A 13,969-nucleotide genomic window follows, 5' to 3' on the forward strand; every position below is an offset into this window, starting at 1 on the left:
TCAGCTAAATGTCCACTAAACCCTATCACCCACATTTCTGAGCCTCTGCTCATTGTTTTACCCATAAAAGTATCCAGCTGCATTTTGCTATGTCATTTTTGTTTTTAATTCCACCTTCTGAGAAACTGCAGAGGGAAGAAATCCCAGGATTACAATTAAAAATTTCATAAAACAATCCTCTGGAATTTACCAGGTTAGAAACTTTCTGTCAGTGTTTTTAACCATCCCACAAAACTCCTTAGAAAACACATAATTTTTGGTTCAGTATCATGAACAACCTAGAACACAAGTAAAGTGGATATTCTGGTGGATGAACACTGAGGACACGTTTCTAATTTTATACATTCAGTTTATCAGAAAGGCAGGACATTTTCTAGCCAAGTATTTATTCATCAACATACTCAGAAGGTGCCATGGTGTTGTGGGCAGAAAAAGTCACATTCCCTGAAATCACATTAATTTGGGCATTTGGAGGGCACAAACATCTACTCCAAAGAGCAGGAGAGTGATGGCTGTGGATGCTCAGCTTTGCATCCTGGTTGGGACTGGACCAACCCCATCCATCAGGGCATTGGAACAATGGAGAAATTAAAAAGGAAAAGGAAAAAAGGAAGGTGTATGGATGAGAAAAGTCCTAATTAAGAAGAGCCAAGTTAACTGGAGACTGGTTTAATGAATGTAGAATAGTTTTACACCTCAGGAGGGAATTGTGCTGTTACAACCTCAGGCAGGGCCTGAGCATTTAAGTGCTCCAGTGCCACAGCAGACAATTGGATTTAAGCCCCTCTTTAAGGACAAGGCTGGGCCAGGATGGTTTGCGAGATCTCTATAAAAGCACAACCTTCCATTCTCCCAAACCATATGGGTTTGACTTCCCATATGGAGTGACAAAATAAAAATATAGGCTAAAAATAGCCCTCAAAAAAATGCACTGGCTGAAGGCTGTTTCCTGTGCCACAATTTGATTAGCCTTGTGTTTTATTTCTTCGGCAGCGATTTCAATTTATCTCTGATTTGGAGCATGAAAAGCTGCTTTTATAGTCGCGAGCAGAGGAGAAAAAGGCATCCGGGAAGCAAATATAGAGAGAGCTCTTCTGGCTTTATAGGAGCTGCAGGAACAAGTAGAATGATTTTAGAGCAGCAGCAAACAAAGTGGTGCTGGGAGATGATCTATCTTTGCAATCTGTATTTAAGTTCGCTGTCAGCCCCTGCGAGAGTGCAGAGCATTAAAAATTCCGTGCAGCTCCAAAGTAACCTAAAGGAGCCAAAAATTGTCAGAGCAGAAATCCCCTGTGCAGAGGGATCGGTGCCAGCACGGCTCCCACCCCGCCCGGCGCCGCGGCCGAGCGGCTCCCTGACAGCTCCTTCTGGCCACCAAAGAGGAGCTGGAGGAGCCGCTCCCGCGGCGTTGACGGATGGTACGGAACACAAACATTCCCATTTGGGCTCTGTTGGAAGGTGCCTTCGTAAAAATCGTGGATTTATTTAGGTTTTTTTAAGGGGGAAAAAAATCCCAGCCGCGCCTCAAATCCTGTGTTCAGTGTTGGGCTCCTCACGACAAGGAAGACTTTGAGGGGTTGGAATGTGCCCAGGGAAGGGAACGGAGCTGGGGAAGGGGCTGGAGCACCAGGAGCAGCTGAGGGAGCTGGGGGGGCTCAGCCTGGAGAAAAGGAGGCTCAGGGGGGACCTTCTGGCTCTGCAACTCCCTGACAGGAGGGTGTATTTAGCTGGGGGTCGGTCCCTTCTCCCAGATAACAAGTGACACGATGAGATGAAATGGCCTTAAGTTGACCAAGGGAGGTTTAGATTGTATATTAGGGGAAATTTCATCACAGAAAAGGTGTGTCAAGGCCTGGCACAGGCTGCCCAGGGCAGTAGTGGAATCACCATCCCTGGAAGTGTTCAAAAACTGTGTGGATGTGACACCTGGGGACATGGTTTGGTGGTGAACGTGTGGGTGCTGCTGGTTGACGGTTGGACTCTATGACCTTAAAGATCCTTTCCAACCTTCATGATTCTATGATTCTGTGATTCTAAATTCCCTCCCACCTCAGCTGGGGCAGGGAACAAATCATCAGCCAAGCACCTGGAGATCTGCTGGTGGCATCCAAGACCTGAAACCTCTGGCTTTGGAGAAGGAGAGAAGATCAGTCTTGGTGGCACCTCCTGCAGTCAAGGAAGATGTATGTTACGATTTGAAGACTCAAAAAGTAAATGTCACAGCTGCCCTTCCCAGGAATTACTTTCCCTCCCTGTTGGTATTGGACAACAGCTGGGGAATGGCACCATGGCATGAACACATCAACATTCCTCAAGAGCAGCTGGACCTGGACTAGACACCCCGTGGAGGTTTTGTGTGCCAGGTTTGAGACTGACACAAGGCAGCTCAACAAGGATCCTTCCTTTGGGATCTGCTCTGAAGCTCCTGCGATTCCTGAAGTTACCTCAGGTTCCTGGGCTTTCCTGCTCCCTGCTTTATGTTGCTGCCTGAGGTTGGAGACGAGGATTTAACCCCATCCATGCTCCAGTGGCAACATGAGCACAGGCAGCTGTCATTTATTTCTCTGGTCTTGCAGCTCTGCCCAGACCTCACCCACCCGTGTCACCTGTGAGACCCCACAGGGGGTAACTGTCCATTACAGACAGATACTTCTCATTATTTGTGTCTTTTGCCAAAGTGAGTAAAGAAATAGATAGATAGCAGATAGACAATGGAAAAAAAATCATGTTCAGCTTGCAAGGATGATGGAGAAAGTCTCGTCTTGCTTTTCCATCATTTCAGTTTTCCCACATCCATGAGTCTGCCTGGCTTTATGCAAATAAGTGTGGATTTCCTGCAGGCTTTGACCTTACTTTAATAGCACACACTCTGGGACAGTTTGTGTCCTGTTTCTGCATTAATATATGTTGCTGTGGGTGAAAAAGTGGAATAAAACTAAAAAATAATGCTGTTTGCAAGCAAACAGTGCCCCTCTGCTTGGCACCAGAGGAGACAGCGAGCACTGGTGGGGTAGGGAAGAGTAATCCTGGCTCTGATTCAGCCCAGAAGGAATGAAGAACCAGCAAAGGGCTAATCCCTCCATTGGGCAGGAATCTGGAGTGAGAATAAACAGCCAGACCAATGGACAGGACCCCCCTGTGGGCACTGGTCAGGCTTTGGACACATATCTCCACATCACAGCCCAACATCTGCCAGAGTCTGGGATAAAGTTCTTCTATTTGATAATTTTCTCTCTTTCACCACTTCCTTAAAGCTCTAGGAATGACTTTTCCAACCGGAGCAAAAGCTCTACATTTCCCCTTAAAAGTGATTTTTATAATATCTAACAAATATTAAAATCCAAAGAGGGAAAATAAAAGATATCTAGAGTGGGAAGTGGCTGAGCTGCAAAAGCTTTGGAAGAGAAAGGATTAGAAATCAGCAAACCAGCTTTTCTCTAAAGAATTTAGAGAGGAAAAAAAAAAAGAAAACACTTTGGAAACAATTATTTACGAAGTTTGAAGTATTTGGTCCCCTTTGCTTTGGTAAGATAAGGGACAACAAACAGCATCCATAGTCATGAGGAGTCGGCCCAATTACTTCTGTCAGCAAATCTAATTTTACAAAACATATTTCTGCTAGGAAGAACACTTTCCTTGCTTCAAATTCCTTTTTACATTGCTAATAAGTCTCTTAGCAGTAGATTAGAAGAGCCTCTTCAGCCAGGAACAGGCGGATGGCCCTGAGCGCAGCCAGAGGTCTCTTCTCCGGAAAAACATGATTGAAGCCGAGGAGAATTTCGCCTGAGGAGGTTCCCTGCAGGTGTTTGGTCCCGTGTCTGTAACCTGTGTTGTTACAGAAACTGTTAATGATTAGGATTATTGCACTTACAGCCTTCAGAAACATGATCTAGGGCTGTTCTGACCCTTTTCCCTCTCCTGACATGTGGGAATCAAGGGGGGGTTTTTAGGGCTCCGTGCACAGAGAGCAGAGCAGAGCCCACCTGCCTGACAACCTGTGCAAGGATCACAAACCTTCCAAAGGTGTCCAAAAATTTCCCAAACCTGTGTGAAACCCTGCCACCTGCTGAGACAGGTAAACCCTTTAAGGCAATGTAAGTTCAGAAGGATTTAATTTCAGTAAAAAAATGATGGATGAGAGATGAAGATGACCAAGGACAGCCCTCTCCAGATGGCACCGATGGGTCCCACTTTCCCCAACTCCAGATGTGCCATATTTCCCAAGGAGATGCTGAAAAGCCCATGGCTGTGCTCTCTGGAGGGGAACAGCAGGAGCTGCACTGAGACAGGAAGATGAGCAGTGGGTACAGGAGACAAACAGAGAATTAAAATTTTTTGACACATCACAAGAACAATCTGAAAAAAAAGATGTACCCTCTTTGTGGATAAATACAATTTTATCAACTCTGCTGAAGGCAGTGAGAAGCCTCAGGCTGCCCTTGGCACCTCACCTGCACCTGGAAAATAAATGCAGTGTCTTAATTCCCCCAGAGAAATGGTCACTTATGCAAAGAAAACAATGGAGAAAAGGATCAGCTTCCAGCTTTTCTGGGCAACTCTGATTTGTGCCTGGGCACCTCACTGAAGACCAGAGATTGGAGGTGTCCTTGGCCATCCCAGACATCATAAAAAAGCACCTGAATCTAATTCCTGCACACAGAAAATGGGCTAAATTCATTAAATCAAATTATTCCATTTCAGTTCCTCGCTTTCCACAATTTTTTTGTTTCAAAGGCTTTGTGGCAATTAATGTCAAAGAGCTAAGTAAATATTTTCTTGTGGTATGTGGAAGATGATGTCAGGCACTGATGGGAGTGAAATACTGACTTTGTACAACTGTTTGTACCTCTGATAGGATTGACTCATATTGGGAGATTATAGAAAATGCATTCTGTGATTATATACCCCCCTAGAGGCCCCATGGAGGTGAGATTATGCAACTCACACTGTTATTTTACCAGGAAAAAAATGGACTAAGTAAATAAAAAAGCTGCAGGATGTGACTTCATCGTGCACTGTTGACACCTGCTTGTATGATTTAAAGGATGTTACTAAGAATATCAGAGTTGCTAATGTAAATGATGAAGAAATCAGAGGTCAATAATATAATAATAAATATTAGCATAGGTTTCCCAAGGCCAGGAGTGCCTGAAATGGTAATTGGAATTATGATTTTGCTCTTGAATTATGTGCTACTGAAAATACTTTGGTCGCTGCTGCTTTCCTGGAACTGCTCCATTAAAGCCAAACAGAGACACTCTCCAATCCTTCTTAATCCAAGAAATAACGTCAGCTTTTCCTAAAGATGCTTCTTCTTTCATGTGGGCACCCACCTCACCCTGTGCATTAAGTTGTTGTGTTAGAGGGAGGTGTTGGGCTGCAGGGACGTTGTTCCTACAGCTCCAGGTGCTGCTCTGAGGATGCAGCATCTCAACTCTGTCATCCGTGTTGGATATCCCAGGGTAAGGTAGAAAAACAAGAAAAATTCCTCATAACTGCACTGCAGGCACAAAGGAAGCATCTCAACCACAAGCCACTTCCCTATGGGACACCAGAATAAAGTGCTCTCAAAATGCATTAATGCAATAGGCAATAGATTAAATTTGATGAAAGACTGGTCCAAACAATGTGGTTTCAATTGACAAAATACCTGCAGCTCACAGTACTATTTACAGCACCATTGAATTACCCTGGACACACAGAAGACACACAAAAAAATGTGGCTACAGCTTTAGAATAATTCATTTAGGGGTTATCTGGCAACACCTTGTGCAGCAAAAAATCAGCCCAGCAACCAGGCTGGTGCTGAGGGGAAATTCCAGAGGGCGAGGGGCTGGCAGTGGCTTTAAAGTCATTCTTCACCTGCTTCCCCACCTCCTCCAGCCCTCCCTACAATGAATTTATCCCAGAGGGGTCTGAAAGTCAGTAATTGGAGTTACTGGGTGCTGACTGCGGTACCTGGGGATTCCTGGCAGCCACTGCGCATGGCTTGGGAAGTGCTGCTAAATCAGATTTTTACAGGGAAAAAAACCCCACCGTCTAATCCTGTAATGCTGTCTGAATATTGTTGGGCTGTTTGCTTTTAATGCCTCTAACTCCTTGCTGATGGGCAGCTCACAGGAGTCATGTTTGAGCTGGTGTCTGATGCTGGAACGCTCTGTGCAGAGAAATCCGGATCTGCCACGAGTGTTTTAACGCGGTTACACAAAAGTCTAAAATTAGGTCATAAATTATATAATCCTGCAAGGAAACAACGAATTTAATGACTATGCCAAACCAGAGATAAAAGCTGAGGAAGGAAATAGCATCTTGCTCATTAAATATTAAGGATCAGATCCTTCAAACATTTTTCCAGTGATGAACTCTGTGGGAGTTTGGCATCTGTATTTGTGTGTGTTCTATAGAATGTGCTTATACATCACATACAAGTGCTGGATGTGATTTATGGAGCACACACACATAGTAAGTATATTTATAATGCATAAATACACTCCATCAAGAGCAGAGAAGGTGATTAGTGAGAGTTTCCTAAGAGGTTTAATCAGATATTTTGATGGCTTGTTTCCAGTGTTCCTCCAAAGGCATTTTTCATCACAGGGCGCTGGGAAGGAGCAGGTAGAGGCACCTCCTTTCACACTTACAGCAGCAGCAGATATCACAGAGCAGCTCTGCATCCTCAGTGGGATTGAAAAACCCTGGAAAATAAGAAAGATTACCAAGATATAACAATGTATTTGAAAATTCTCTGCAACCTGTGAATCCCTCCCCTAATGCTGCTGTGCCCCAGCCTTTCTCCAAACCTTTCACAAGGCACATCTGGTTTGATCTGTTTGAAATAACACAGGGCCAGGTCTTGTGCATATTCCCTGGAAAGTTTGAGGTGATTCCCCTGGGACTGATGGCTGTGCTGATGTCCTGAGTATGTTAATGAGAGGGAATGGGAACCTCTGATGGAAAAAGGCAGATTGTGCTCCAGTCCTTGCTGTCGTCAAAGCCTCTCTGATAACCATGTCCTTTTCTTCAAAGATTGGAGTCATTTGTGGATTGACTATATAATCCTTGTGCTGAAGCCTGGGAAAACTGCTGTTGATGCCCTTGGCAAATTCTTAGCCTAAAAAAGCATGAAAAAGAGGACCAAGTAATTTCAATTCCATAAAATACATTAAATGCAGCACACAGGTATGTAAATGGGAAACTCCATAACTGTAATTTGCCCATTTAGAGCCTGATCTAAAGGCTATAAAAGTTAATTTGAAATCTTTTCATTGATTTTAATGGCCTTTAGATCAGGCCCATATTATTCACTGCATATCATGTTTGTTTCAGTGCAATACTGTATTTATGTAAAATGTGAATTATGCTGATTATAACACATACAGAGCCACTGCTTATTGTGCAAGGGCAAAGCTTGTGAAGTTATTGGCTTTAACAACACACACAAAACATTAAAAAAAAAATCAAAATAAAGTCCCAAATAATGATTAGACTTTTTAAAAGCGAGATCTAAAAAAAGAGGAGGCCTTCTTTTCATTAGATACTAATACAACCTAAATGTATTTTAAGCGTCATGAAATCCAAATGGAATTTCTCACAATTCCTCATTTCCGACTGCAGCGGCGCAACAAAAAAATTACATGTAAATGATTCAAAACCTCTTGAAGAAAGAGCTTTTTTTTTTTTTTCTAATTTGGGGAGAGAAAAAAAAAAGGTTTCAACCCAAGCTCAGCAAGGAATAACAGCATTACAGTCTGTGCACGGAGAATTTAGCCCCTCATAATTCTAAATCCTTCTCAAACGCTTTATTGCTATAAGGTGGCTCATACCAGTCTCTACACAACAGGACTCCCATAGCATTAACCATGAGAGATAGGCTTCCAGAAAGAAACTATAGCAAAGTAATTGTAAATCTCTAATGATGCATAAAACCAAGCTGAATTGGTCCTGAATTCTCAGCATAAAAGAAATGAACCATCAGAAGAACCAATTCTGGTGGCAGTATAACACAGCCCAGTGTGGGAACTGTTTATGGGGTTTGCTGCAGTGGAAATATTCCTGCTAATATGCAAGTGATAGGAATTCATTAAAAATGCCCCGATGCTGCAAGATCTTGTGATACCACGTGTGACATTAAAAACAACTCGTTAGCCAAAAAGAAAACCTCCTCTGTACCAGAACAGTTCCCTGCCCGTCTCAGTCACTGCCAGATTTCTGTCCCATGAATTCAGTGGGTTCTGCGGGGTTTTAAAGCCACCTTGCAAGATTTTGTGCACAGGGGTGGGTTCAGCTGCACCATACTGGGCTTTATTGGAGCTGGGCCTACCAAGACATGCCCAGGGGCTGCGTGGACAGAGCAGGCTGAAGCCTCATCCCCCTCCCCTGTTGTGCCCGGGAGGACACCTGGGATGGGACTTCCAGTGATGGCCTTCAAGGGGACACAACCACAGACAGTCAGGACAGGGCTGTCCCTGCTGGTGTGCCAACAGAAACCCAAAACCTCCTGTTTTCTCCGACAGTTTAGTCAATTCCTGCTGGATAAGCACCCAATAAAATATGTAAATTATACTATTTAATTAATTAATGACGCAATCCACAAACTCCATCAACGAACCGGGCTCACTCCAGAGCCCTCAATGCACAAACCCGGATCATCACTCATTAATCCAAGACAACTTGCTCCAGAAGCAGATCAGATGGACAATCTGAGAGAGCAGAAACCCCTTCCTCATGCCCAAACCAGAAGTCCCACACGTGTCCCCACACATGTCCCCACACAGCCTCACCCAGGAGCTCCAGCAGGGCCACAAACCTGATTTTTTGAGCTGAGAATCCGGTCGTACTTCATGTCTAGGACATCTCTGGCTCTTTTTCCACACTACCAAGAGGTGTTGCAGGGCATGCTGCTTTTCCAGCACCAGGGCATCTGTCCACTGAGAACTAGATTGACAAGGCTGAAATGGTTGGGTTTGTCTGCTTGATCATTTCACAACTCTTCGAGCCAGACATCTGAGAGCTCGGCTGCATCATTGCACCGTGTCAACACTGGTGGAGGCACAGATTTGAAATCTGCATACGTGGACAAAAAAAGGGTGGATCTGAAATTAATTAACATTTCCAGGCACTACCTAGAGAAATATTTACCCATAATAAGCATGCATCAAGGAACGTCACATTTACTGCATGGTTTTTAGTGAAGCTGCAGTTTTTGAGACTTGTATGTGGGACTCCAAGGTTTAGCAATAACTTCTCAATTTATAAAAGCATTTTAAAGAACTCACCAAAAAAAAGAGGAAATATCACTGATTTAAAGTCAGATTAAAATGAAATGAAATGCAAGTGACACACTGGGGTTTTCTGTGCTTGCAGTTGGCATCTATCTGCACCACACAGTACATGTGAGTTATAAAACATCCCTTAACTATATATAGGTGCTACAGCCTTATCTATAATCCCCATGGAAATTATGGGAAGAAAAGGTAAACAATTTCACAAGGGATTAAAAAATAATAGCAAGAAGTGCATTGGTCTCACTCTGTTTTGACTGTGGTTTATGAAATAAGGGGAGAAATGAAGTTTTTTGTTAAATATCCTGCTTGTACATATATATAATAATAAAGGAATGGGGAAATCGAGGCAAGAGGGATGAAAGAAATTACCTAATTCACACTTCTAAAAACTTCCTTCACACTGGCAAGGTGCTGGCACTGTGACCATCTCTTATTTCCCTGTGATTTAGGGCTCCTACCCTGTGAGCAATTCATAGATGCTCATTTTGGAGATAAAAGTCCAACCTACTGGACCCATTGCCCCAAGGATCTCACAGCAGGAAATGCTCTCCAAGGTGCTCCATCCCACAATTCCATGTTCCAAGGTACCTCCATTTTTCCCAATCAAAATCAGAACAACTCTAATTAAATATAAACAAGAAGCTAAAGTGAGATGAATGGTTTATAGGTGCTTCATCCTTCCCTGCATTGATTAATAGATAAAGAATTCCCCCCTCCACCAACTCAGCTGACAAACCCTGCTGTAATTATTCCTTGTACACGATGATCTGGAAGCACAGTCACTCCAGCAGGGACACTCCAGCTCCCTCTACATATATTTGGTGCTGGTTGGCTGCACCCACCAGGTATTTACATTCCATTAATCTTGTCTTCGTATTCAAAGTTTCTCAACATGGTTTTCATTTGAAATCAAAGCAGCAGTGGTCACCCTTGCATGCAATGCCATTATTTGTGAGCCAGGTTTGCAGCGTGGGCAGCATCCCTGGACTCTGCTAATTCCTGGTGCCCAAAGAACCGCTCTATGAGTTTTATTTTTCCTTTTGTTTTCCCTGATGTTGTCACTCTGCTCTGTGAGTGAGCAGCAAATACAATTTTCTTTCACATATGGATGAAACTTTGCTGAAACTGTGCCTTTGCCACCTCAAAATCAATGCCACAGTTGCTCCAGAGGATGCCTGACCACTTGTAAAGCAGAGCACTACAAGAGGACACTGCAGGGGCTGCACCAGATATTTTCTGGCCGCCCTGGACCAGATAGAGCCACACAGAGATAGGCTCCAACTTTTGGAGAATGCACTGATTGAGCTTATTTTCAAGGAGTTTACTCTTAGAATAATGCAGTTATTAGAGTATGAACCAGCAGCAGGCAAGAGATGCATCTTAGTCTCATCCATTGATTACCCTACAGCCCAAGTTTTGCAAGGGGCATCCAGCCCTTGAGATGGATATCCCTGTGCTGGAAAAATGGAAATCAATAAATCTATTCAGAAAAACATAATTTCATTTTGCTTCTTAACCAGAAATTGAGATACACACAATTCTCTGACTTAAATATATCCTGTGTTACATAAGTAATTGTTTTGAACCCACTCTAGGACACAGTCAGAGACATGACTCCAATAACACATTATCAGTAAAACAAAGCAAAACAGTTTCATGTCCCTGCTGGGTTTGTATATACACTCTTAAATGAGCAGATTGTCTCGTTATCCACCCTGATCTGGTCATTGGATGCTGAGGCACAGCTGTCACAACAGGTGCCCGAGCGTCTCCCCCTCCATGGCACCGCGTTTGCTCTCTGGAGTTTGTTGTCAAATTCCTCTGGTGGCTTCGCTGTTCCCTGTCCTGCTCTTCCCAGGTTCATAATTACTTCTGAAATCATCCAGGGCTGGCCGAGTCTGCGTGTGATAAACCTTCATCTCAGGTATCAGTGCTTCTTCACAGGTTCCTGTTCCACATCCCACCACATGACACCAGGTTATCCATCAGTTTTGGCCATGGGTTTCTTGCCTGGACCTTTCTCCATCTTTTTTGATGCCTCCAGTGACCATTTCTACTGAATGAGATGCCCAACACTGTGTTGCAGGAGATACTTTGGGACCATGCAGGGCTAGAGGCCGATTCCTCCACTGGATCAGATCATCTCCCCCCATGCCAAGAGACAGCAGGAGTCTCCAGTGACTTGAGAATTTCCATGGGCTCTTGTCCTGCGTTATATTTAAAGAGAAAATTCTTTAAAAAATAACTTTTGTGCCCAAAGATATCACCTCCTCACTTTTGTTTCTCTTTAACATCCTTCAGTGGTGGTTTGGGGTTCCCAAAACTGAGTGCAGAACTCTCCCCCATCCCGTTCCCCTCCTCTCACTGCAGATTTATACATCCCATTTTCCCACTGAGCTCAGCCCTCACTGGGGATATTTTACTGCCCAAAATCCTGAGAGTTCTTCAATTATCAGCTCTGTGCCACTGTGCACTAACAAAGTTTATCTGATACTGCAGCATATCAAACATTTGTAGTTCTGGAACAAATGTTTTCTTAGCTGGAAGCAAATCCCCTCTGATGTTAAAGTACCTCCAAATAAAGAGACAATTTTATGTGATTTTTTTCCTTTTGTCTTCAAGGAATATATTGTAGATTGAGGGCAAAATATGCACACTCCAACCTCTTTTATGTTTTGTAGACATCAGAATATAGGGCTTGATTTCCAAAGTGCTATAATCCATCAGTCTCACTGAGTTCCAAAGGCTGGTGAGGGAGACAGATAGACAAAAAGCCAGCTGGGTAACCTGTATCAATGCCTTGAAGCACTGAAAGGATTGGACCAGTAAAAGCCAAAGATTTCTATAATTTTCCTTCGATAAAATTACAAAGGAGCAAGGAAAACATCCAGCTTTTGATTCGCAGAACAAATAGACTCAGTACACTACTAATACCAATTTTTTCTCCCTAAAACCCCATAGTTAGGGGTTAAAACATGTATTTCTATCTCAAGTCTCATCCATTTGGGATTGAAATATATTTTCCTCCCCTAACTTACCCTTCCAGTCCTGCCTTCCCTGTCTTACAACACCTACAGAAACAACACCTCCTTGAACTTGAGAACAAAGTATTACAAAAATCTTCAGTGCATTGCCACCATTTTAATGCAATTTATTGCTGAAAACCAAAACTAAAGGCAGTGTCATGGGTTCATCCATATTTCTGTAGGTCAACTCCACTTTAAGGAATTCATCCTCATTGTTGTTACACTTTACAGCTCTTTGGGTAGATTAATTATCATGGGGAGCTAAACTGACTGAAATTCTTGCTGCCTTAAAACTGAATAAATAATTCATCCTTTTCTTTCTTATTCTCTCACTTTTCCCATATTACTTTAAAATAAAGTAGTTATTGCTGGTGTGTGTAGCTTGTCCCTGCCCAGGATGGGAAATGTCCCAGGCTGGTGTTTGATCCCTTGCTAAACCAAAATGGGAGCAGCTCATTTGCTCTGCTTGGGGTGAAAATATTCCTGAATTTAGGTACAGACTGATTTTAAAGAAAACATAAATCTACAACACATGCAAAGAAACTAAGAGAGGCAAAAAGTGATTTGGGGAGAACCAACCAGAACAGAAAACCAACATGCACAAAACCAGCAACGCAAAGGATGCCAAGGAGAGGAGCTTTGCCACAGCTTTTTTTTGTCTTTATTGGTTTTGGGGTTTTTTTGGTTTGGTTTTTTTCCTATATCTTGTTCTAATCCCTTTATTTTATGGTTTTACTTAACATACTTTCTCCAAAAATCATTGAGCAGGATAAAAGAAACCTCCATTTCTGCCCACCATTGCTGAAGGTAATGGGACAAAATCCCTCCCATGGTTCAAAAAGCAGGAGTTTCAAACCCACTCTCAGTTTCAGCTTTTCTATGGCTATAAAACCTCCAGGTTCCATATTATTAACCTCTGTCTATTCAAGCACCCCAAAAAGGTGGCTGTGTCAGCTGCCCAACCTGAAGTTCAAGACCTTTCTGGGTGAGGAGACATTTTAGAGCATAATAACTACACAAAATCCTTATCAAAGCTTGGGGGAGGGTTGGAATTACCAGTGGTTATCAGTCAATAATTGTTAGAGTAACTGATGGACAAGGGGTAACCCTTCCCATGCAATTCCACTGTGGGAATGAGAAAAGCAGCTGGAAGGAATTCATAACAAGAACCTTGCAGAGCTCAGAAAAAGGTGATGTATAAACAGATTATTTATTCCTGTGGATATTGATGAGGAATGAACTGGATTTGGCATGTCTGGGAAATATCCCCACGCTCTAAGCCATCCCAGCTCCCTGGGGCTCAAGGTAAAAACCTCCCCTGCAACTTAAGAGAACTTGGGAAAAAAAAAGCACTGAATATCTGGCTGGCTGGAAATACAGAGGTTGAACATTCCTCTTGCACATTTTTCATTTAATTAGTATTTCCTGCGGGTTTTCAGTGTAATGAGTCATTGATTATTGCAAGGAGTGCTTTGTAGGGTAAATTAATTCATTTAAGAGAAACAGTAAGAAGCGTTAAGTAGCCAGATAAATAAATAAAAGGCAAAGTGTGTTGGTTGCAAGTCAGGCCCAGGGGAGCCCCATTTCTGTAAATCAGCTCCTCAGTGAACACACCAATACCTGCCCTCCTCTTTCCTCCTCTTTACCTGCACCTACACC

At 43.0% G+C, this 13,969-nt stretch overlaps 1 long non-coding RNA gene across 8 annotated transcripts in view; it reads right to left on the reverse strand.

Moving 5' to 3' along the window:
- Positions 1 to 13,969, reverse strand: part of LOC113971049 — an 86,346-nt gene that overhangs the window by 1,281 nt on the left and 71,096 nt on the right. For 4 of the 8 annotated variants that reach the window (XR_003535421.1, XR_003535420.1, XR_003535417.1 and 1 more), the window contains 2 exons: positions 8,807 to 9,063; positions 5,959 to 7,111 (listed from right to left, as the gene is read on the reverse strand). This is a non-coding gene — a long non-coding RNA (uncharacterized LOC113971049). The remainder of the gene's footprint in view (positions 1 to 5,958; positions 7,112 to 8,806; positions 9,064 to 13,969) is intronic. The other 4 variants (XR_003535418.1, XR_003535424.1, XR_003535419.1 and 1 more) reach the window with 4 other exon arrangements.

The sequence above is a fragment of the Neopelma chrysocephalum genome, unplaced genomic scaffold (assembly GCF_003984885.1).
Source record: "Neopelma chrysocephalum unplaced genomic scaffold, ASM398488v2 Primary Assembly neopelma1_81, whole genome shotgun sequence".
Classification (NCBI taxonomy): Eukaryota; Metazoa; Chordata; class Aves; order Passeriformes; family Pipridae; genus Neopelma; species Neopelma chrysocephalum.